Below are 27,096 nucleotides of genomic sequence, written 5' to 3' on the forward strand. Positions count from 1 at the left end.
TAAAGATGCGGATAAATTGTATTTACTCTCTACTCGTTGTTGTATAGATCTTTGATCTTCATATTAGGCGCACAATGGACAGACTAGTGGCGGTGTGGGGCTGAATAGTGCTTTATGATGCAGACTAGAGCATGTTCCAAACGGCAACACTGGCCATAGTAATCAGGAGAGGCGTTGTAATGTTGCAGCACTTTTATTTGCTAAGTCAGGGTGGTGGCGATTCAACCAATCAGATTACAGAAAGTCAGACGGCTTATAATAACAGTTAAGATCTAAGTAACATAAACGATCAAAATAATATCTGTTGTATGAGCAAATCTTACTTAAAGGAAACTAACAAAGAATAGGTTGTCTGAGCAACCCTTTATTGAAGAAATATTAACTAGAAATATATTAATATTTAGCATTTTGGCAAATGTTCCAAAACCTCAGTCACCCATAACATGTTTTAGGATATTATGATGATAAAACATTGAATAACCGTGAGGGTTTCTTTTTTTCCTCAGATAATCCCAAAATGGACGAACTTTCTAAATTTACTTATGATATGACCTAAATTTATGGAATCATAACTTTAGCTTTATATTTATTACACACTAATATTCATATATTTATGTATGTTACATTGCTTTATATTTATTACACACAATTAAACATATATTTATTTATTTTACACCTGGGATGCAGGAGGTGGCGGGTTAGAACCCCAGCCGAGTCATACGAAATACTACCTTTAAAATAAAGAATTATGTTAGCAGTTGCTTCGCTAGGCGCTCTCCATGATATCACAGTGCTATAAACTACCACATTGCAGACATCATAGCGATAGGACTGAAAAATTGTTAAAAGCTACGTTAACAATCCAAATCACACACACACACACATAATTTCCTTTAAATATGAAGGGGATTGTTATGAAAATCAAACTGTATTGAAACGGGTCTGCTTCAATCTTCAATACACTCTAGAGCAATTTGAAATACAATGCACACTAGTTTTTAATTTCTCGTGAGTCTTCGAAACGGCTTATGTGATGAAACTACCATGGTTACCCCCCCCCCCCGCACATGCTCCAGATATAGCGGTAGTCTTTATTCAACCTGAGTGCCCTTCTAAATACTTGTTATGTAAGACTGCTAAGACATCAACCTTAATTATGAGGTGATGTTTGTACCCGAGCAGGTGCGTCGGGTTATTGGACAGATAAATTACATGAGAGTTAAAGGATCGGTAACTGATCACCCACATAGCTGGAAAACTAATTCTCATGTGCTGTGTGTTATCAAGACACTTAGAAAGAGTGCCCTTGAAATAAGATCCAAGATAGAAACCACACAAAATTGATAAGAAAAGGAAGCTTTATGTAGAAATAAAGGATTGTCAAATAAAAATTTAGTTCACTTTCGATAAAGATTCTGCCTTTCAGGGAGGTAGACTAGTTATTTGTACCAAATGCCAAAGAGCTGAATTTGTACAGTAATTGTAATCCGAGTTTCCTCTGTTCTTTCCCACCCAAATTTAGATATATTTAAATGCATGTTTGGGTTTGAGGACAGAGTGTATGTGTTATCCAAAGTTGGAATTTGCTGAATCCGCGTATTGTCGGCATAAGGTGTCGACTTACTACCAGACCAGGCAAACTTGAACGACTTTACATCGAAATCTACCTGCGTTAAATGGATAGGAATATGATTTATCTTCGGAATTGCCAGCATCCCATTTGTTGTCTTTTAATCCAATGAAAGACGAGACGAAACTACAGCGTTCATATGGAATCGGGTCACAATTAGTATTTCCAGTTCAGTACCGGTACCCACGAATGTAGTTCTAGTCTATTTTTAGAACATTTTTTCCTCTCCGATTTTGGTGGTGATAGAAGAGTTTTATTTATGCTTGTTTGGTAGGGATTTAAAGGTAATTGTTTAATCTTGAGAATATGAGCTCAGGGTGTGGTTGTCCATGTGTATTTCGGCGACAGTGCACAATGAGTAATAAGGCCATGGTGATGATCCGGAAGTGAAATCTGTGTTCTGTTTACATGTTGCTCTGTTGCTCTGTTGACCGTCCAGCATCTCAAAAAAGAGCAGGTCAACCTGTGACAAGAACTTCACCGTAAAGTCATCTTTGAAGGTATTTTAGATTAACATATGATTTGAATTGTCACACAGTAAAAAGGTCAGTACTGAGAAACAAATGTAGAGAACATATAGTAAAATTAATTGTATTTTATGTCCATATGACCTAGTAATCTCCATTTTGCATTGCGAGTCACGTGACTATCAAATTCTCGCAACAAACATGTCGCTAGTATCAGAGGCCCAATAGTTACGTGATACCAACGAAACGCGCGTTGATGTGTGTATGTGTGTGCGTGGTGTGTGTGTGTGTGTGTGTGTGTGTGTGTGTGCGTGCGTGTGTGTTGGATTTTTAACGTAGCTTTTAATAATTGTCCAGTCATATCGCTACGACGTCTGCAGTGTGGAAGTTCCTAGTCATGTCTAGCACTGGACATCAGGCCGCAGACAAGTAGCATCATGTCCCACCCAGTCACATTATCCTGATACCAGGCTGACCAGTCCTAAATCTAATCTCTTAATGCTGAGCGCCAAGCGAGGCACCTACTAGTACCATTTTTGTAAGTCTAATGCATGAATCGCTTGGGGTTCGAACCCTCGACCTCTCGCATCCAAGACTTAGGCCATCGGAACGGTATCGCGTTGTCATGTGCTTTCTGTGACAAATCTTGCATTTTCTGGTTGCAGCGACAGCGGCACGCTTTTAATTCTTTTATGAATAAATATGTTGACAAGTACCTGTTCCTTAATTGTTTTAATAAACATTTACCGACTTCAGTTTTAATATTTTCGAGATTTTTGTACAACATTTGAACGATTTTTGCTGGTATCGCGTATCTGTCTGAAAGTTCAATGTATTTGCAGTAATCACAATAGAGAGAATGTTGGCATGCCTTTACGCTACTTTCTGCTTTCGTGTAATGAAAATGAAATTTCTTTTATCTGTGGTATTAGGGAAACAACGTGTTGCCAAAGGCATTAACCGAGCGACATGACAATTTCTGTGTGCTCGAAAAATGACATTGAACTTTATCAAAGCACACTAGCGGTTAATGAACATCGAAAAATAAAGTTTCTAGAGTAGAAAATACTAACTTCTAAAAGTGCAATACATGGTTATACATTATAAGAAGGCTAAAAATATTTATCGGTTAGTTTTATTATCTATCTGTTATGTATAGTTTTTTTTTAAAAAAAATTATTAGATTTAATTCAGTTGTTTGTTTGTTAGATTTAATTTTTTAAAATTCCATTACATGTTATAGTAATGTAATTTTGTTTACTGGAATTTGACTTTTTCCAGAAATTAGTTTGACCTGACTGTTTTTCGTAAACAGCTAAAAATAGAACTTTGTATCTTTCTGCTGACCTAGTTCCTGCCTTGAATTAAAATTAGTAACAGCTGAGTAAACAACTACTTATTTTTTTAATTCATTCTTAATGTGTGATTTAAAGAGCGAAATCGAGGCTGTCCTGGGAGTACGTCATGTAAAGCTTCTCCCTTGTTCTGGAAAGTGATCACGTGACCCTCATAGGGGCATGTGTTTTGCGCAGTAGCTATGTGCAATACCGATGTTTTGAGAAATAATCGCAGTTGGGCTTTTAAACGCTTAGATATCAAATTGTTTTTTCTGTTGTGACCAGTTGGAATTACATTTTAATTTTTCCTCAGAGTATTTGGATTTTAAGAGACTAATTCTTTGCCCTGGATAATATTTTAGTGCTGATACTGAATTCTTGGACAAAGACGTTTATTGAATTTTTTTTCGGAATTCACACACCGGAATATTATTTTCTTTGGTTCAACAAAGAACTGTTGACACATCAGTCCTATACTGGCTACAGTATACGTCATCGCCTTCCATTTTGGATTTTCGTCGGGATTCGAACACAAATTCATTAGAACATTTTATTACTAGGACTTTTAATTTTTAATTTTTGGATTATTCTTGGATTAGTTTTGAATTTGATTCTTAAAACTGTAAGTTCTTTTCCTCATTTTACCTTGTTTTTCTAGGGAAATAAATTATTTGTTAAATTTTACTAAGCTTGTTGTCTTCACTCTTTTCTTGTTACTGTTTATGAGGGCCTAAACACATAACTCTCTCTCTCTCTCTCTCTCTCTCTCTCTCAATTTACATCTGAAGTTCATGAAGCAAACATTACTAAGCGGAGCTAGCAGTATTTTGAGAGATGCACATCCGAAGTAAGGCCAAGTTGTATACTCTATGACACAAACAAACCCTTCAGTCACATACCAAAATATAGGTAATAAAAAGTTATTTTTACAATTCCTAAGATATACAAAGTCCGTTTTAAATAGTTATGAAAACCTGGTAAATTCTTCGCAGTAAAAACCAATCCCCTTAAAAATATGAAACTGTAGAGCAGAGCCTTAAGATAAATATGAAACTTGTGCAATTGTTTTTCTCTCTTTCGTATCATCATGTTAGATTTTCTCAATAAAATGGCACATGATATTATATACGACTTGAGATACAGTGAAAATAATATCTCGATCATGAGTTAATATCCGAGATGAATGTGAGTTTTTTTGGTCAAATTTTCGTTGTACGTAACTTTAAATAATCTAAAATGGATCATTTGTTACAACTAAATGATATACAACGTCATGTCATCAACATTTTGTTATTATAGTTCTTGTATATATCTACATACACACTTCACTTACCAACATGGACAACTTGCCAAGAAGTTTGACATCTCATCTGCAACAACACCCTCTCCCCTATATTAATCCACGTAGGTAAACATATAAGATAACAATCGAACGAAATAACCTTGAGCAAATTCTACGTTTTGCACAGTTGCTTTACACCTAAGAAATGTGTATTGGTCAGATTTTAGACTATGAATAGAGATTTTCTGTGCAAGTTCCCCATGCCGCCCCCTTATTAAGTACGTATTACGGACTTCATTTTGCACAATAAACAATAATATATACAATAGAATTCTACTCATACGACGACACTTTATAAGTTCTACGAAATTAGTATTATTAAAATATGAAATACGTGCTTGAAAATCTTGAATTCACAAAGGGTATCCACGTTTCTGTGATGAGCAGTTGTGTTACTGTAAGTAACTCTGTATGGACACCTGCTTGGTATTTCTCACACTAAGCAATTTTAGCCAAAGATTTTTGAATGTTTTAAGTTTTAAAGTTTGCATGAAAACGGTCTATTAATTGAATTTTAAAATATTTGTTTATAGTCAGGATGAACCCCACTACTGTCATCGCCTCGATTTTGTTTGCTAATGATATGTATGTAATGATGTCGAGGTGTTGAGTTGTATTGATTTTCATTTACAATTGGAGTGTGGGTGGGCCTGAAAATAAATGAACGAAAACACATGATGAAATATTTATAATGCAAATATTTTACTTGCAATCTATCCGTCATATTATGGCTGTAAATATACACGTTGATGACTGCATCGTCAAGTGTTGCAGTGGGCGGATTTTTATCCAACATGGTGCGTGCAGGCTGATGGACCTTGGTTAGTACTATTTAGCGGTTCCACAAACACAGCACATACACGAAATTCTCTCATTCGAATAAGATAGTCCATTTTCTGAAAGGAAAAAAGATATATTTGAAGCAATGCACAGTACACGTATAATCCTATATTCATGTATTAAGGCATTATCAGGTGATAGCAGACAGGATTCATGTGCCTGAATGTATCTTGCGGGACGAAAACCGCTCTATACAATACTTCAAAGTGTAATCAGCCTGTACACTACTAGTCACGAGTATGGCATGCAGTAGTGAGTAAAATAAGATAGGCTATGAGAACGTACCGTAATATATTTATCAATCTAACAAAAGGCATATGACTGATCAATTTAAAATGACATACCCTCCGTTAAGTATTTACCAGGTGTAACATCTAATTTGTTAAAAATGAAACTTTTCGGCGAACTGTCTCTCTTTGGTCAATTAATATTTACTTTTTATTATTTCTTCATGGTAAAAATCCTATTTTATTGTAATCTACATTATACTTTAAATAAACATTATGAGTAATGTATAGGTATAAACTATTACTTTGAACCCTTTACATTAGGAATATTTATACTACTATTACTTTGAACTCCTTCCTAATCGGTTCATTATCATCAAAATCAATGAGATAAAATCGTGAAAGATTAGCCCTGCCCGACTCGTTTGGTGGCATTGTCTACCTGTGATCAAGTACAAGTAATAAATACAAGCGCGAGACTCATTACCTGTCGATCCCAGCCTACATTAGATATTGTGCAGTTAGGGGACCTAAGGGCATTGTGTGTTTTGTCGCCAATTCATTCAGTCTACCCGTACTGCCGGCACAACTCCTACCGTCCTTGTTAAACGTGTTTACAGACACAGAAATGATGTATCCATTTATCTTGACCATTTGCGGGTTTAGATCCACCTGTTAACAGCCTTTGGACAAACCGTTCTGACCACAGGTAAATAGAGGACAACGGTATGATTGTGGTTGTAAAAGTATACTTGTGCCAGAGGGGGTAATTTAGGTAAATCGACTGTCATTTTATCAGCTGTTAATACATGTATACAAACTTGATCTGGTTCTTCTTAAATCACATATAATGTGCTGACATGGAGTTTATCTTAACGTAAAAAAGGTACGTATACATTGCAATTAGATATGTGATTTGTCATTGTTTGCTGATAATCTACCTGTGTATAATAATCCCTTTTAATATAAAATATAGTTTGATATAAAGCCGCTTGATTTTTGGGTGCAATTTTGAAGGTTCGTTTTGGTAACAATGCAGTTCTAGGATTCTCTGTTCGATCTAATAGGTAATTTCTTTTTTTAACTAAGATATATTTTAATGACTTATTATCTAAACGAATTCCCAACAAATTGTAGAATTTGATGTTTCACTTCGGTTACAACATGTACTATGTCAAGCAATACAGTGCCAAAATTTCATAAAATCTAACCCATTCATTAGGGTTCTCCATGTAAAATGACAAATTAATAATTCTGAAAATATAATGACTGAATAAAACTGATGTAACTAACGTTCTTAGACCAAGCGTGACTCTTTCAAATGTCCAGTGACCTAACAAAAATTGAAATAAATAAAGCAAATAAAAACTGGTCACACACATTTCTTTAAGCTTATTTATGCTTAAAAAAGAAGTTTACCTTGTTTTCTTTGGGAATCAGGGTTCAATACAAACAACGGTATCATTATGGTTTGATTTGTTAAAAACTGATTTATTATGAGCTAATCTTTTGACATAAAAATTGTGTAAGTAACGTGATCTTGAGGTGACAAGGCTGGATTAAGTTTACTAGAAGTGCCCATTATCATACATGTGCACCCATAGTATAGATACACATCAGGAGTTTAATTTCTGACTAATGGTTGAATGGTTGAATTTTGATTTCCCAATAATGGTTGAATTTGAGTATTCACCATGCACGTTACTGTTGATTTTTCTTTCTGATAGTGGTAGGATAATTTTTAAAAAATGCACTATTAAATTGTGTGCTTCATGCATGTATACCCTGCCATGTTTGTGTACCAATGAAAAACATTTTTCCCTTCTGGTTGTATAGTTCGTCCAAAGTTAGTAGCAGATAAATGTAGCATTAATTGTGTATGTGTGTGTGTGTGTGTGTGTGTGTGTGTGACAGTCACTTATTTTTATACTGATATGCGTTATACAGGGAGACAGGTAACTCAACGGTACAGAGAATTGGACTCCGTAATCCAGTTGTCGCGTGTTCGATATCCGCTCAAGCCAACGTTGATCGGATGCCTCTGCGTGTCTTTGCGAAAGGCACTTAGCTCCCATGCCCTCGGCGTGGTTTAGCCAATAGGGTGTTAAAAGCCATTAAACCAAAAGAAATATCAGTTACAATGGACTATTGGGTTCCGACCGAGAATTTCTAAGAACAAACTTGTTTAGTAGTAAATGTGTTCTTTATGCGGGAATATTCAGCTCTCTGCTCGCTTCCAAGTATCAGGCGTGTATATTTCACATATAATCTCTCTCTCTCTCTCTCTCACACACACACACACACACACACACACACACACACCAGACTCTTTACAACCAATTTTTATCAGTATGCGCTATGGCATTAGAACCATCATGGTAAAATAAGTTATCGTCGTCGATCATTAAGATCAAGTAAAGCAAGTTGAATTATATGAGGTAGAAAATAAAGGTAAGTACTATTAAATATAGACTACAGACAATTTAATGACTAAAACTACTTAAACTGATTGATTGATTAAAAAAGCGTAAATCCATTATCCTGTGTTCGGTCGATTTTAATGAGACTAATGGGACGTTACTCTGTATACGAACTACTTTCTTGTTATCTTTCATTTTCATTTTTACTTAAAGTGAAAGTTTGCTTTTTTAGGATGTCGAAGTCTAAATCTCAAATGAAAATTGAGTTATTTATAATACTGAAATTAAACGTGCAAAGATTTATTTGTTATGAGTTCGTTATCAAGTAATCTCTTGTGCGGGATATTTGAGGAAATTTCAAGATTTCCACATAAAATTGGCTTTTCATACCGATGGTGAAAGCCGCAAATGATAGGAATACAATCATTTCAATCATTAAAAAAAACAAAAAAAAAAAACAAAAAAAAAAAACAAGGCATGGTGTAATTAGCTGGCGTAATAACGAAGTCGATTAGTTTAGAAATGGCATGCTTGCTTTAATTATAGTCATTTTAGGCTCGCAGCTCGGTGGTAGACGAGTCTCGCAGTAAGACGCGATAGTTATAAAGGTTTGGTTTTGTGGGTTTAACGATAGTTCTCAGCACGTGGTAGACTGGACACATCAACCAATATATTTGGTGGAAGAAGAACCCGGGATGGGCCCGGGGAAAACTACCGACACATGGGAAACTACTGGCAAGCTTTGTCACATACCTACGTTAGCTGAGTCGAAACTCGAACCCACGTGACACTAGAGTTTCAGGATTATAGTTTCCTAAACTGTAATGTTTCGTGCTTTAAAGATATAAAGCATTGGGTTTCATTTCTCTATATGGTTGAATATGATTACACCAAAATGAAGCATCTCTTCTTCTTCTTCTTTTTCTTCTTCTTCTTCTTCTTATTATTACTTTGATTGATTTGCTGGTAAACATATGTTCGTGAGACAGAATTCACTGACAGATTGTATCTACTTAATTTTGTATACAATGTTGTAATTGATTCTAACACCAACTAGAGCATGTATGAAATATTCAGTGGTATAACAATACATTCTTGTTACATTCTTCCCACATCATGACCTATTTCTTGGGCTCCCGACCAACAGAACAAACTTGTTTGATAGGAATTCGGACCACACTGCCACCACCCCCTCCATAGTTGCTGGGATTGTTTGGACGGTTGCTAAGCTCAGAGGCAACTGATTATCCCTCTGATAATTCGAGAATACACGACAGCTGCATTATTTAAAAGGTATATTTGCAACACATTAATACTTTGTAGGTTTTTTTTTAATTTGGTGACAACAAAACATGTATGTGTTGTTCCTATTTTCATTTATTAATTAACCTATGCTTTAATTAGTGTAAGTGATGATTCGCGTCATTTTACTTGCCATAAATCTTTGAAGGATTTTGAAAGAAGGACACTGTTGACATGTTTGGACAATTTATTGTGCGAATCATGGCGCAGATTGTGTTGACACCAAAATGAAACCAGTTTACAAATTGTGCTAGCTTCGAAACAATGCACATTCCAATTAACAAAAACTGCCATGGTTTTTGTGTTTTACAGTCGTGGCAATCCCAGTGTTTTTGTAAGGCCAGACATAGTTTGGATATTTGACACGGATTGATTTCCTCATTTAAGGGAAAACAAAAGACAAACAGCAAAAAATTCTTGCTCAACAATGTAGCACACGGACTTTGACTTTTTTTCCTAAAAGTGTTTGGCATAAATAGTAGACCATTCAAATATATCCAAATAAAGAAATTAAGTATCGCAAGTTGCTTTTAAATAGTATTTTAGGAGTCGCACTTCGATTTTTGACATACACAGTGATCCAGTTAACTGGTCAGATCAGTAATTAGAAGACTGCAGAGCCTCGCTAGAGGGGGTATGTGTGGGTGTATTTTATTTCTTGAAGAAAAAAGAGCACTTCCGTGTTAGATTGACTTTCTTAAGCGTTGCACACAAAAAAAAAAGGTTTACCATCACAGCAGGATTATATACTCTTGCCGGGTACTTGCCGTACAATCTAACAAAAAAGCAATGGTGTGTTTCGAAATATTTGATTATCCTTCCCACTTTTGTTCCTCCAGCCCATCCGATTTTTAAAGTGCAAAGTCTTAATGATATAAACAAAAATGGACAAAACTTTGTGATTTCATTCACAATTTCTAACCTGTTTTGTCGCCAGGGGGTCACTGACATTTGTCGTTTTCGCGTTTCAAACCAAACGAGTTTCTTTGCTAACACGGCCACATGTTTCGCGTGCGCGAGTACTTTTTCTTCTTCAGACAACAGTAGTGATGCAAACTTCTATATAGCTATTATAGGATTGCGGACTATATGCAGGATTCATTTACCTCCGAAATTAAAGAGCTTGACAACGTCCAAAAACTGCGCATCTCTGAAACTGACGTTTTGACAATGGAAGTTGTCCCATGCAAAAAGTACGTCCCGCGTTCTATGGCTTGTTGTTTAGTTTCCTTGACACTGCTGCATATATGGCCATGCAGTTTTGATGTGTGCATTCACATTTATCAAGTATGCTAACAACCACAGTGTAAACTATGGTTATAATCATCTACAGTTCATAAGGCTGGACTATCTCATTTTCGGTTTGGGGTGGTGGTAGGGATACGTAGGAATTATTTTGAAACGATTTCTGGCCCTCAAATAGGTTGAAAAAATTCTTACTCGTTGAATAAAATAACTAACTATATCCATTATATATCCATTATATTAGCTGAAGAAATTATTCAGAGGAAGAACAAATAAAAAAATATACTCATTCAATAGAAGTTCAGAGAATCGCTCAGGTAAAGTGAAGTGGTCCGTCTCTACACGGATATGCCAATTCTTGGGTCTTAGACTGTACAGGTGAAGCCGGATCCACGTTTCATTGATTTCCTTGTGGTTATTTCGTAACACAAACCTTCAAATATGTATCCCATTAAAAGCGTGAACAAAATAGCAATTTTCATTTGGATTGATTTTAAAAATGGAAAATACATTAAAACTCCCTCGTGCATTATGCTACTCGCGTCTTCTTTTTTACGTTTTTTTTATTGCCTCCCCCTACCCTTATAAAATTAAAAATGTCACCTCTTCCATTAATTTGAGGTTCGCTGTTCGGAAAAATTCTTCCGATTGTGGTATTTCTTGAAAACGTGTTAGTGTAATATAGCATTTCTGTTCGATGACTCACTTATCCACGCAAACAGACTTAACCCCTTTTCAAACATCGCTTTCAGATCAATCGCAAACAAAACACGCAATTTGGTATAGGGATTACAATAGTTGTTCTTTATTGTTTACCAAAGATAAATTTCCCCTTACCCACCTTTAAAGATAAGGAATGGTCGTGCCGAAAGAACTTGGATTGCGATGTCTCTGCACTATGCAGTTTAACTGATTATTTTACAACGAATACACATTAGTAAAACATCACTGGCAGCGTAGTTGCTGTGCCTTATGTAATCATAAAAGTACTGGTATTGCAGTACCAATATTTGTTTAAAATACATATATGATTCATCCTCAAGAGTTCTATTATGCAGATTTCAATGAAAATATAAACTGTATTAAGTAAAACAGCAACTATTCATGCATCATATAAAACTATTCTGTACAACGGCACATGCTGCTGACTATAACAACCGTACTAGTGTGACTATCAGATAGCTTGTCTTGACAGTAAGGTTGTCTAAATTTATTACCCAACTGTATAACACTTTCACCCACCCACCCACTTAACCCAGAGAGAGAGAGAGAGAGAGAGAGAGCTCTAAATTAGGTAAGAAAAGCTTTAAAGTTTAAAGATTTTTTAAACAATAAAGATTGTAACTTCTATCATAAAAGTCTTCATTCATTTGAGAGAGAGAGAGAGAGAGAGAGAGAGAGAGAGGTACAAACAGATTAGAGGTAGAGATGCTTTGTTATTTTGGATGTTATGGGGGATAAATATAAAGGTATAATGTGGGCATCAGTTACGTTAGTCAGCTCTTTAACTGAGATAAAATAATTAATGTAATTGCATTGTAGGTATGATCCCTAAAAATACCAATAAATACTATTAGTTTTTGGGCTATTCAGAATTGCAGTCTAAGGATAAATTTTGTTTACTACATGTTGTTGTTGTAGGGTTTAAGGCCATTTTTCAGCACAAGATAGGATATATATATATATATATATATATATATATATATATATATATATATATATATATATATATATATATATATATATGGCGGCCAGTATAAATGGTGGAGGAAGAACCCGGGAAAACCACGGAAAGAACCACCAATACACGAGAAGCTACTGGTAAGCTTTCTCACATACCCACATTGACTGAACACGGACTCGAATCCACGCAGAGGTGAGATGGTGGTGATCCGCAACGCTTTAGACCAATCGGCTACTAGAGGCCCAGGTTTGCTATATGTAGTCCCGTCCCCATGGAGCATGTTTAGCCATGACCGGATTAAGTAGGTGTGGGTGGGAATGGGAGGATGTACCACCACCCCCAGTCATGGGAACTCCTCTTGGTTGCCGTTGATAAAATTATGTGTTTAAATAAATCATACGTAAGTCTGAGCCTAATTTGTCCATAATAATTATCCAAATATAAAGGACAGTTTAGGGACAGCTTTCTGGGTGTATTTGTAGAGCTATAACGGCCCCTTTTTTGTAAGTAAACCTCCACTCCTTGACAATTGCCCTGGACTACGATCCAAAATCGAATATAATTCTTTGACACCGTTAGAAGCCACATGGCAGTTCGGTGTCATGTATCGTTAGCGTCTTGGATGTGGTGCATGCTAAAGATGAACGTCTCCACCCTACACCTAAAGATTTCAAAGACTGTGTCATCTACACCGACGATAGTGTTTGACAGGAACCCATTGGTTAGCCGTCTACTTTCTTAACGACCATAGTGTGGACTATTTTGATTCTTACGGATTACCCCCTGTGGAAGATGACACCATTAATTTTATAGGAAGGAACGTTGCATCAGCTCAATTCAGTAATGCGAGATGACACGGATCTGATTTAGCGATGTGTTGACAGTATTGTGCGCATTATTTTCTTCGTCATGGCAGTCTTTGATTTCCCTTAAAACATTTAGTAACTTGTTTTGATCGTGACAATGAATTTGATGATTTTGTGAACAGTATGGCTATCTTTTGGTTTTATTTCGGAAACAGAATGCATCAAATTCAATGGCTAAACGACAGTGCCTTAGATCATTGCAAGTCAAGTTGTCGCCCTTGTAAATACGTTCATGTTTAAATATTGTGTGTTTGTTTGTTTGCATCCTTGTTTTGTGTTAGCCAAGTTTTTTCTTAGACATGCTGGTGTTTGGAATAAGAAACTGTTTGGACTTTTTTTTATTATTGAGAACAAAATGGCTGTAAACTTTCAATCCTTTAAGGCTTATATAAGTTGAGGCTACAATACCATTGAGGTCAAAGCTAACAATGTTACTATCTAATTCCATTTGAGCTCAGCCACTTATAACAATGTTACTATTTATTGCAGATGCAAATCCTCAGGAGCCATTTGACATAGATTTTCCCATTCGAGACAATGGGCAATTATATAATTATCTTTTGAGTTCCATTAATTGCATTACAACTACTAATATTTCTTAAAATTGTAAATGAATTACAATGGATCCCAAAATAACATTATTATACCTGTTAAACCTATTGGCATTTATGGACTCCAGGTACTATTTCAGTGTCCATAGTAAACCTGTGCAATGATCACGATATTAAAAATTCAATAACTTTAAATTTGTTACAGCTCATGATCAAATTTATATTTATTAGTATAGATGAAACCTCGATATCAGCTTCTTTGTAGAGAAATTGACATGAGCCGTGGCATTTTCTGGACCAACATGTGTTTGAAACATGCTTTCAATTCCGCACCAAAGAGTCAAGTGATAATTTCATTAAACAGTTTTACCAACTCAAGACTGTTAAAGGACTCAAATTCCATCGGTAAAACAATGTCATCTATTTTTCAGTTACAACTAGAATAAGCTCTCAAAAGATTCTTTTCCCTAAAAAAAACAGTAACTAACATTATTAACCAGTCCTGGCCAGCCAAACCAATATATACTCAATTTTATGTTCACCCATTTCCAGACTGGTTCCCAATTTTCCATATGATTAGTACAGTGTGTACTATAGTAGCATGTTTGTAGAGATAGACGTTATGTGCAGAAAGTGTTGGCAACAATATATCTTTTTGTTGTATTGTGTAACTAAGCGGTTATTACATTTCCATTCATACATGCAGTGTTGCTGTGTATTTTTTAAGCCTATGTTGACTGGGAATGGGGGCTCGGACCCTCATTCTAGAAAATAGATCCAACGAATACGAGTCTCAGACGTAACTGGAGAAAACGTGGAATTCTGCTCTGAGTTTGAAATAATTTAGTGGCAATGTTGCTCATTTCTTTTAGCCCAGATACCCGCCCCCCCCCCCCGTAATGTATAAAATTTTAAATTTTATCAAGGTATCAAGGTGCACAAGTGCACACTGGTGTACGAGTTAAATAGTTCAAATTATGTTCTTATCCATGTGTTAGCCATCTTACTCAGAAAAGGGCTCTCATAACTTGATCACACAGATATGGTGACAAGGGCTCTCGTTACTTGATCACAAACAGATATGGCACTAGAGTTTTTACTTTGCTTGGCAGGTAACCTTGAGAACATTTGGAACAAGAGGTAATGTTTTGTGGGTGATCAGCTATCCAGTAACCTTAAGGTCAGGAACAGAATCCGAATGAAAGTTTTTGTGTGGGCAAGAAGTTCTTTTTCACTCACAAAAGTGGTTTTTAGTTACCTCTGTTCATGCGTTTACTGTGGGGGAAAACTCTCTTTAGGAAGTCTTGGAGTAGAGATTTTTTATTTAAATCTGGAAAGTAACATGCTGAAAACATCTGATTAGAACTTAAGTCAGAAAATAAGGAAATTGGGGAGTGTTATGAAAAGCAAATTTTTATTTTTGCTTATTTACAAATGCAGCAGAGATTAGTTGCAGGATTTCACTAATGGTATTATTGATTTGTTAGTACGGAGCCATGCAGTTAGAAACGTATAAGCTAGGAACAGATCTGAGGCCTGCCACTTTATACTTGTCAACAGATCTGAGGCATGCCACTTTATCTTTGCCAAGAGATCTGAGGCCTGCCATGTTGTCTTTGCCAACATATATGAGGCCTGCCACTTTTTCTTTGCCAACATATATGAGGCCTGTCACTTACTTTTTTTGCCAACTTTGAGGCAATGTATATACTAGATACAGATATATAAGACCTACCACTTTTTCTTGCTAACTTTGATGAAATGTAATATTAAATTCTACCAAGATACATTCGTGCTGTTTTCTAAATAAAGCTCTTATAACCCATATAGTGCAAATCCATCTTGATACAATGTTACCTCGCAATAGCACAGTTAGGAGGAACCATACACATACCCCATTGTTAGTGAGGTCACTTTATATTGAGGTAGGTCTAAAATTAGACTGATTCCCAGGATGTGATCTATGACTGTTTCCGGGTTATTAGTAGATTAATAATAATAATAATAATAATAATAATAATAAAAATAAAATGTGCATTTAGCACTGTGCATACTATTTAGAAGCTGAAAGCACTTTACAATATTAGACAACACATAAAAACATATACAATGACAAGATTACAAAAAAAACCCAAACAAACACCATGAAGTTACAAAATAAAAACATGTTGACAATAATTAAGGAAGTAAACGTTATTAATTCTTTAAATCTGAGTACCTGAGTGACTGAATTGTAATCATCCAAGAAATGGGAGGGATTTGTGGTTGTATGGGAGGAAGCTTTTTAATTTATTAGTTTCCACATGTTAGGATTCATTCGTGAATTGATTATTTAATTAATTAATTAATTAATTAATTAATTAATTAATTAATTAATTAATTGGCTGATTTAAAACCCTCATAAAGATATAGTCCAACGGTCGTAAAATCTTGTGTGCTTTCCAGTTCAAATCTTTTGTTGAATGAGAGCTTCTTCGCAAATTAGATGTCAACTTCCTGCCTTTTAAACTTTGAACTTTTCTGAACATTGAAATGTTAAAATTCAGCTTTACGTACAATATTCTTGTTAAATCTGAAATCTGTCTGCTCATAATTTTTAAAAAAGTCTGAACAAGCAATTGAAACGTGAAAAATGGTAACGTATTTGTTAGAAAGTGATTATTTGTACTTCAAATAACGTTTTCGAGCATCTTGTTCGCGTTTTGTTCAGTTGTGTTTTAATCACAAATATTTTACTCTTTTCTGGTACTCCGAAACTATCGCTAATAATCAGAGCTATTCCCATACTCTGCATACGTATCGTGTGGTTTCAATTTAAAGATCTTGTCATATACTGTTAAGTATATTTATGACGTTTTGGAGAAGTGAATATACAGTGCGGAACAGTTGACACCTTTTATATTATACATTTTTTTAGTTAAGACGCCTTTTTTATACTGTTTTTAAGAAAAATGGTGTTTCGTTTTCACTGATAGTTTGGGCGCAGATCCTGGTGGCCGATAAGAGTGCAGTTTCAAGTTCCTTTTTGTTACTTAATTGTACACAGACAAGGCACAGCCATTTTGTGCGAAGATAGCTAGAGTTACATTTGTTCACTGCCTTCTCAGTTATCTTTAATTATTCTGTCTTTTGGATAATTTGTGCAAGAAGATCTAGTAAGTTCCACTTGTACACTGCTAGTTTTGTATCGCGGGTTTCTTGTATTAGCCGGTGTCTATCGAGAACAGGGTATTATGGGGTTCCGAAAACTCACCATACTTCATTTTATTCATTTCTTATTTTGAGAAACAGTTAAAGAATGCATTTATGCATCAATTCAGCCAAAGTTAGTTAATTTTTTTTCATTGATATCAGCAAAGTTTAATGACAGAGTGCAAAGAAGATTACATGGGACATAGGCTGTATTATACATCATGCAAGGGAAATTATGTCTTGTCAATGGCAGTGAAAACCTCCAATTATGACTGCAGACAGAATTATGGGAAGCATTATACATAATGAAAGGGAAATTATGTCTTGTCAATGGCAGTGAAAACCTTCCAATTATGACTGCAGACAGAATTATGGGAAGCATTATACATAATGAAAGGGAAGTTATGTCTTGTCAATGGCATGAAAACCTCCCAATTAGGACTGCAGACAGAATTATGGGAAGCATTATACATAATGCACGGGAAATTATGTCTTGTCAATGGCAGTGAAAACCTCCCAATTAGGACTGCAGGCAGAATTATGGGAAGCATTATACATAATGCACGGGAAATTATGTCTTGTCAATGGCAGTGAAAACCTCCCAATTAGGACTGCAGACAGAATTATGGGAAGCATTATACATAATGAAAGGGAAATTATGTCTTGTCAATGGTAGTGAAAACCTTCCAGTTAGGACCACAGACAGAATTATGGGAAGCATTATACATAATGCAAGGGAAATTATGTCTTGTCAATGGCAGAGAAAACCTTCCAGTTAGAACTGCAGACATAATTATAGAAAGCATTATACATAATGCAAGGGAAATTATGTCTTGTCAATGGCAGAGAAAACCTTCCAGTTAGAACTGCAGACATAATTATAGAAAGCATTATACATAATGCAAGGGAAATTATGTCTTGTCAATGGCAGTGAAAACCTCCCAATTAAGACTGCAGACAGAATTATGGGAAGCATTATACATAATGCAAGGGAAATTATGTCTTGTCAATGGCAGAGAAAACCTCCCAGTTATAACTGCAGACAGAATTATGGGGAGAGTTCTTTTAATTTGGAGTGGATTGCGTTAATTTGGAGGACAGTTTAGCATTTTGTATCTAACAAGGGTACTAAATGAAACTTTAAAAAATCTAATCACTCATTGGTATACACCATAGGCACAGGCAGTATGTGCGAGGTCTAGGACGGTAATTTCTATGTTGCCATCTCAATTATCCAGAATAAGGCTGTCTGGCTATGCCTTTCGAAGGGTTATCACAAACTGTGTAACAATTAATCATCTCAACGTATTTTGAAGAAAGGGGTGGAGGTTATGTTATCCTGCCTGTTCGTACATGCACGTGTACGTATGTCTGTGAGTTATGCCGTGCAAGTTCTGCGCGATTTGACATATAGACTTTATATCTTCAGATATGTTCGGGATGGTCTACATATGTACACAACTCTTTTGGAATTCAGATCCATGCCCTGGTTAATGAGCTTGCGGGGTAGGTAGGTCTTAGCACCTTTACTTGTAAGCAGAGGCGTAGCTGGGGGGGGGGGGAAGGGGCAGGGGTGTACATATGTCCCCGGGCGCCAAGGTACAGGGGCGCCAAAATGAGGCTTACAACGTTACATTATAATAAGTAAACAAGGGTAATATTCAAAAATGTGATTAAACGGGGAGGGGGCTGGGGCGCCAATTTTATAGTTCGTCCCCGGGCGCAAAATATCATAGCTACGCCTCTGCTTGTAAGAGTAGTTTAGGGGGTGGATTGTTACATTGAAAAATAGCTTATGTGTGCCCATAACTGGGAGCTGCTGTGGGCAATCGGCCGGAATGGGCATGTTAATAATAATTGAGAAGCCGCTACTAATTAAAACAAACGGTAAGCATAGAAAACATTTTGGCATGAACACCTTTCAAATTTATTTAGACGGTACCTATCTGTCGTCAAAGGTGGCAGGTGTTACCAAAAAATTAAAACCCTTAAATGATTTCTTCTCAGAAATGCTAAATAAAATTTGATCATATTTGGCAAAAAACATTCCATTGTTGATCAGCTTAAAATATGACAGCCGTTACTAAAAATAAAATGAACTTGTAACGACCCGTTCTTTAAAACTATTTGAATATAATTAGAGGCGACCCTATGGTGATAGTTTCAACGCACTGAGTTACCGCCAATCATGTAAAATCACTCTTCCGTGTTTACGCAAGTGTTATAAATAGAATATGTTCGTTAACTCATGTGTAAAATAAACAGCGTTTTGATCAGCCACCGGAAGTGATAGACAGCAGATAATGGACTATGACGTGTGCTGTACGGATGCTTACATGTGAAATGTTGGAGAAATTAACTTGTTAAAAATTGATATTTTTACATACAGCTTTTGCTTTAACCAACGAAAAATGATAACATGGAATGGTTTGTGTGCATTTTACACTTATGTGAACATATTTTCAAATGGACCATTTTATGGACAAATCTTGGTGTCGCTACTCTTCCTAAACGGAGAATCATATCAACATGATTTTTCTCTCACCGAAATTACTTCTTATATTGCCTGTTTAGTCTTAAAGTGAGAAAGGAAAAAAAATGTATATATGGTCATTTTTAGATTCCTAATACTACCAGTATTCCACCAAGATGGAAAGTAACATTGACACTGAGTTCTGACTAAAAGACTTCTTATGATGTTGATTTGTGGTCGTAAATAAACAGTGCCAGTCTGGCATACAATATAACCACAATGACAGCCATCTTAAAAATCTAGTTATCACTATTTCGCCATAACTGATTGTCATATGAACGTAGGGTTTTACCACGAGGATTTTAATCATATCTAGTTCGTCCTAAATATAAATAGTACAAATATTTTATCAATTATGGCTGCACAACGGCAATTTAAAAGTCTTGTTATCGCAACTTCTAATAAAACGATGTTCGTAATGGAATGGTGTTGTCTCAAAATTTCTTTCAATGACGTCTGGTACCGATCTTATATTTGATATGGTCGAAGCAGCGGCTAGATTGCAAATCTTATTGCTGAAGAATATGAGAAGTGTCAGCACTACGCAGTTAAAAAGTGAAAAATAAATATGATCTTATCTTGAATTTCTATAAATATATTTTGGACAGTAGAACGTCAGTCACATTGAGAGACTTTTGGTTTGGTATGATATAGTTATTACGGTCTCATCTGTTTACCGCAACGGAACCCCCGGAGTCGATTTAACGACACGTCTTAAATCACCGTCAATTTCTAAGGGCCCATATACTTTTTGTTTATTTTATAGTGTTCTTTAAATAGATTTTATTTTGAGTTTACACAGATAGAGAAAGTCCAGCCAACTAGAACACTCCGCATTTAAAAAAAACAACACCCCAAAAATCCACTCCCAACAATGGATACGCTATCGTTGAGACTAAATTTCAATGACGTTTTCACATATACATATAAAATAAAGACAGAATTGCAAATGGGTCCAAATCACTAATATTCACAATTCGTAATTTTCCTCCGCGATTTCCGTTAAGTCCAGAACAAACATACGAGGTATTTGTATGCACTGACAGAGACCCAATCTGAATGTTTACTTAACAACAGTACATGTAGTTGATGCAGGCATATGCAACTTACGACCGTATCCGCGGCTTGTTTCTTTCGATTACATTTACGTCATACCGGTACTTTAAAATCCCTATCTGGCCTGCGTCTTGGGGAAGTTACACATGTCTGGCATATAGTGTACTTCCAGTACATATCGTTCTAATTTTCAATCCATTTATTATGAAAAACGGATGCAGTTTAATGGCGAACACAATATGATTTCACTGTATAAATGTATTTTCTTCCTCAAGTTTCAAGCACGTCTAATTATGTTCGTAGACAACTACACTATGTGTATATGAAAGTGAATAGTAACCACATTTTCTACAATCAGCGCACTGAATTACCACATGTACTCCTTTAATATGTCCGCCTTCAATTGATTGATAATTTCGACACGACATCATCCCTGGCATTCAACCAATCAAACAACGCTATCTAATTGGGGTAGGTGATTGACTCAGTCTTTATCCTTTCAGACCTTCTAGCCTGCTATTTTTTGTTTTGAAACTAAGTATTTATAACCAGTACATGTTGAAATGTATTCCCCAAATTTTCCAACATTCATTAAAAAAAATTATATGATGACGAATTAAACACTTGTAAGGGAAGATGAATGATACTTCCTAAGTAATCCGCATGTTTTCTACCACCGGAACCGGGCGTCAAACCTGTTGCTGCACGTATGTATCTAGCAATTACAGTATTAAGACTGCTCATTACTTAAAGTATTTTTTGAGTGTTTAGCAATATTCACCGTGAGAGCATTACAAGTATTATATTTATTAATTGCCCTATTAGAGATGGGTCCAATATAGGTATATATATTGTAACACCTATTGTTAATGCACCTGTAGCTAGCACTAAACCCAATTTAATGATTGAGAGAACGCATTCAACGGTCGGCCCGACAAAATTATTGCTTATAACACACACATTATAAGCTTGAATTTCACATGGGTTTCCATGAATATGAGAGGATTTAAATTTGATTATTCATTGTCATGACAGCTTCATGAGGAAACGTCGACGTGGACATGTATTCAGTGATGTTAGCTGGGATCATCTTTTGGGAAAATATAAATAGGTGATTCTGATCAGATGCAGCTGGACTGCGTGGATTCATTTATTTTGGATTGTACGTGGCCACTAACACGCTGAATAAGGTTGAATATAGGGATGCATTTCCGTTTGTAACTATCATTAGTAGATAAAGAATTCTGAAATTAACCTGATTTACATATATAGCACGTCATCCGACGCACGCCTGTCCGTTCGCACACGTTGTTATCGCTGCTCCTGCTAAATAACTGAGGATTGCTATGAAATTTCACATTGCCGAAGAATATCAGAGATGGTTTCAGTACTCAGCACTTACAAGCAGAAATGGTCTTATAACGATTTCACGTCATTATAGCATCCGTGTCTTTTAGGGACTCTTGTTTATAATAGTCGTAACATCATTTGCCATTATCTCTTGAGTGGGTAACCGAGACTGCGAGGAAGACGTGCATTTTGCATTTTCTGGTTTTCACTTTTAATTGATATTTATTAAAATAAATAATATTAGGAGCTTTTCCAACGAGAGGTTATTATTATTATTATTATTATTATTAATTATTATTATTATTATTATTATTATTATTATTATTATTATTATTATTATCTACAATGGCGGCCTACACATTTGAAAATGAAACGGGTGAAAATTTGGTAATCAGAAATGTACCGTCAGGAAGGAGGTAAGTTGTTAAGTTGTGATAGTCAGCATAACAATTTGGTACAGTGGGATAATTAGCATAATGACTTGGTGCAGTGGGATCATCACCATAATGACTTGGTGCAGTGGGATAATCAACATAACGACTTGGTACAGTGGGATAATCAGCATAACGACTTGGTAGAGTGGGCTAATCAGCATAACGACTTGGTAGAGTGGGCTAATCAGCAATAACGACTTGGTAGAGTGGGATAATCAGCAATAACGACTTGGTGCAGTGAGCTAATCAGCATAACGACATGGTGCAGTGGGATAATCAGCATAACGACATGGTGCAGTGGGATAATCAGCATAACGACTTGGTACAGTGGGATAATCAGCATAACGACTTGGTACAGTGGGCTAATCAGCATAACGACTTGGTACAGTGGGATAATCAGCATAACGACTTGGTGCAGTGGGATAATCAGCATAACGACTTGGTGCAGTGGGATAATTAGAATAACGACATGGTGCAGTGGGATAATCAGCATAACAGCTTGGTACTGTGGGTAACTCTTCAGCAGCCAAACGCCTCTTGGAAGTGGAACTGGGCCTCTTACTACGAACTACTTCTACTTACAACGAACTACTGCTTACAAGAAGTTCATTCATACACTACTTTTGTGTGACCCCCAGAAAAAAACTGGTTGTTTACAGAAGATGGTTATTTTATGGAAGTCGTCTGTAAAGGAAGGTTTGGTTGTATGATATGTGAGAAAAGCTCCGTGTGTGTGTGTATGGTTGTTACGATCTTAGGTACACAAACTTGATTACGATGCTTCGTATTTATGCATATGTATTCGATGTGTTACAGTTAGTGTTTGGGGAGGGTTTGGGTGGGTGACAAGTGTCAATTTGATACAATTACATGTTTTATTTATTTGCATAAAATGGCATGCTTAATTTTTTAACTTAAGTTTTGAACCGGTGAGGGTATTTTTTATTGGGTCGGGTAAGCTTCTGAATTATTGATGTTCCTCTTTTGTCACGAATTTTGAATTTGTAAGAAATGAAACCAAAGCTGACTTCCTCAGTGTTAGGTAAGCACTTTATCCATTGCTATCAATATGTAAACTCAGTTGGTTTAACCTTCTTACCAGAACGCTGATTATCAATGCAGGATGTCATGCCAGTATTTACTTAATCCTTCTGAACGCCATGGATCCTATCTAAAAAGACGTGTGTAGTTACAGTGATAAAAGCTGCAAACTTCATATGCTGCAAAAACATAATCATCTCTTATTGCTCTTCATAGAAGGAACCATATTTCTACCTTCCTTCTCACCGTTACATAAAGAAATTATCCTTACATGTGTAAATTGATTATTGCTTCTTTAGATTTCATGATGAGATTGTAGACTAGGAAAAGGTTGATTTTATTTATGAATCATCGATCACCATGCTGCACTTTTAATGTAAGGACCTGGTCGAACCTTAGATAATTGTTTCCTTTTTCTCTTTTCATCTACGCAGAAATGTCATGTTACGAATGTAATTAATTCTACAAGCGTTATTTGCGGTGTAATTAAAGTAAATCTCGTATTGCATCGAAGGAGATGGTCATTGGTCAACATGTGCATATAGAAGGCGAGTGTGATTCATACAGTGATTAGGGATTATTTTGGCATCACAGGTTATCCAGGTGTATTACAGGCGTATTACAGGGTAATCAGTTACGTACATGATTCAACAGAAGATAATACATTGCTTATCGGTTTAAAAAAAATCACAGACTGAAATGAAGCAAATTCTGTCAACAATGTTGGTTTTCAAATTTGGCGAGTTGGATTTTCAGTGATTGCAAATCTGTGAAGATTATAGAGTATAAAATGATAAATTTGACGGTATTCGCTTAAACGCCCTAGGTCATACTAAATCGCAAACATTTCTCAGCTGTTGTTTTTTTTTTAAAGTACGCTCTGAAACAATCACACATAAATATGCAAACAAATGCGTATAAAATTACGAGCAAAGTAATGACATTTAAAAATGTCAAAGATATGAACATATAACTGTAAAAAGATTTATTTGAAACCATATAACCAAGCTAAGAGAAGACCAGTTGTCGTTTTGACCTCAAACGTAGATAGCTCTTCAGTGGTTGTTTGCTTGCTTCCAGAAAGAAAAACAAAACTTTATTCTTCACCTGATCGAAAGAAACCTTGTTAGAAGCCACACGTGCCGTACTAAAACAAATTTTCACAATTTTGCACGGAGTCAGTACGTTATATATTGTTATACGAAAGGGATCTCGTACAGAGCGAGTCAAACATCTGCGTGAGCCCGAACCTTGATAGTCCATATTCGGCCCCAATTTCCAAGGACCTCAAGACTACACCGTTTTCGAATGATTATTAACGCAAACACTAAAAATAATTCTATTCACCTAATTACCACACACCGCGAAACTAGAATTTCACACTTGCATGGTTTTCTGTTTCACATTTGTATGATTCAAGAGTAATTTTTTTGTTGTTGAGCCGAATTTATTAGTTTACGCCATGCAATACAAAACACGACCCAAACACCCAATACAACGATTTTTAGATTACCAAACACCCAATACAACGATTTTTAGATTACCAAACACCCAATACAACGATTTTTAGATTACCAAACACGTATACCTAAAATATCTAGAAAATTCCATTTTTTAAGAAATTAAGGAGGGTTTTATTTTATGAAACAAACCCATGCTGTCATAAAGTCTTGTACATGATGACGTCTGCTCATAGAAATTGGCTAACTGCTTGGGTTGAGAATATCTTCCCAAACAAACTCCCCGTAATCAACAAGTCATCACTATAATCTAACAAAGCTATGAACGGAAACGGAAATGCAAATATCAAACGCCCCAGGGTGATTACAATCTACATAACGTCAAAAAATGCAAGTCAGATGCCTGTGTAGGTTTCTCTGTGCTGTTGGTGTTCCGCCTATTTAAGAAGGCAAAATTGAATCAGACGTCTTTGAAAATTATATGTATTATTTATCAATAAAACGGCACCAGATACTTCCAAATGTCAACTAATTCTCAAATGCCGACAAAACTAGTGGTCACTATTTTTCGTTTTCAAAAGCGGAAGTCAGAACAGTTTCTGATATCGTGAGTTCTTAGAATGTCGTGAATGTAAGCGTGGTTCAGAATGTTACTTAAATGTACATTTCCAGCACGTGTAAACGGACAGAGATAAATAGACGAATACAACGTATAGAATGGCAGATCAAAGCGATGCTCTTTCAAAATGATCAAAATATCAGTATCTAATGTTTTAACTGTTAATTATAACTGTAACCTTAAGTTTAATTGATATAAGTACAAACTCATTTACACAGCTTTCCTGAAGTTTTCTTGTTTTTAATGTTCACAGGAAAATTGTTTCAGTAAAGATATTTCTGGTTTTCAGATGGTTTGGTAATGACGGTTTACGTTAGTGAAAGCTATCATTCAGTCAGCTGTTATTGCATTCCATCATAACCCCCTAAAAAAATCACCATTATTTGTTCTCATACTTTACTGGATATTAGTGCTGATCGGCAAATAATATTACACGTACTTAATAGAACACACCATTAAAGCCTAAACAGGAAATAAACTGTTTATCGATTTCGTCATCATTTTGCTTTGGATGTTCAAGGGTATATTTGTAATTTGACATGTTCTGGAAGAGTTAAGATTCATTAAAATGTCAGATATTTCACTGAGATAAAACTAGTTTCAGAATATACAAGATAACCAGTGCTGATTTAAAAATAAAATGTTTTTAAATGTTCCAAGTTAATATACTAAAAAGGTAAGATAACCTTGGTATATTTGAATTTACAAATAATAAACCGGATTGTTTTGAAAAATGCGGATATATATATATATATATATATATATATATATATATATATATATATATATATATATATATATATATATATATATATATATATATATTGATTGTAGTGGTGACTGAAAATATATAGCTTCAATGGTTGGTTTGTTTATTTCTTGTTAATTTGTATTTTGTAATGAAAACGCATCAATTTGGTGTCGTGGGTAAATGATGTCATCCCTAAAATTACTTATAATGTATTCAACCTTTCGGACGTGAGTATTTATGTAAAATACGGTATTCATATTAGTTGAAATTAAAGGTAAACATTTTTCTGAAATAAGTAATAATGCTATTAAAGATTGACTCCTACGTTGCCACTTTTCATGGTAATGTGTAGCGTTGTTTGCAATTTCTTTGCAGGTCTGTGCTCATTGTTGATATTATAATTAAAAGGTTTTGACACCATCAAAATCGTCCGATCATGCTGAATTCATTCATTAAATAATTTTAATTTTTTTACAAATTTTCTGTGTATGTATGTATGTATGTATGTATGTATGTATGTACTTTCACAAAATTCATCATTTGCTAAATTTCCTAAACTAACACGGACAAAAAAAGTCCAACATACTCTGCAACTATTTCCAAAGTTGTGCTGATGGCCAAGGTCCCCCCCCCCGGAAGTCTCTGACTACATAAGGAATTTGATACTTAGGAGCCCTTTCCTTCAAACCCGATCCTCCCCTCTTTCGGGGAAACGTCTCGGTATCCCTTTGAGTACGACCCTAACTATA

At 35.6% G+C, this 27,096-nt stretch overlaps 1 protein-coding gene and 1 long non-coding RNA gene across 4 annotated transcripts in view; one reads left to right on the forward strand and one right to left on the reverse strand.

The window, feature by feature from the left end:
- Positions 1 to 27,096, forward strand: part of LOC149781745 (kazrin-like) — a 196,186-nt gene that overhangs the window by 25,259 nt on the left and 143,831 nt on the right. Inside the window, exon 1 of one of the 3 annotated variants that reach the window (XM_089935862.1) lies at positions 6,233 to 6,552. The exons of the other annotated variants lie outside the window; for them this stretch is intronic. The gene's annotated coding sequence lies outside the window, so the exon portion shown is untranslated. Of the gene's footprint in view, positions 1 to 6,232; positions 6,553 to 27,096 lie in introns of those variants that run through there. 3 annotated transcript variants of the gene reach the window in all.
- LOC149781746 (uncharacterized) lies at positions 5,455 to 6,469 on the reverse strand. Its single transcript, XR_016414779.1, has 2 exons — positions 6,331 to 6,469; positions 5,455 to 5,672 (listed from the first exon to the last, which is right to left on the reverse strand). It is a non-coding gene; the product is annotated as an uncharacterized LOC149781746 (long non-coding RNA).

This window comes from Sinohyriopsis cumingii, chromosome 15 (genome assembly GCF_028554795.1).
Source record: "Sinohyriopsis cumingii isolate HCF-2022 chromosome 15, ASM2855479v2, whole genome shotgun sequence".
NCBI classification, from domain to species: Eukaryota; Metazoa; Mollusca; class Bivalvia; order Unionida; family Unionidae; genus Sinohyriopsis; species Sinohyriopsis cumingii.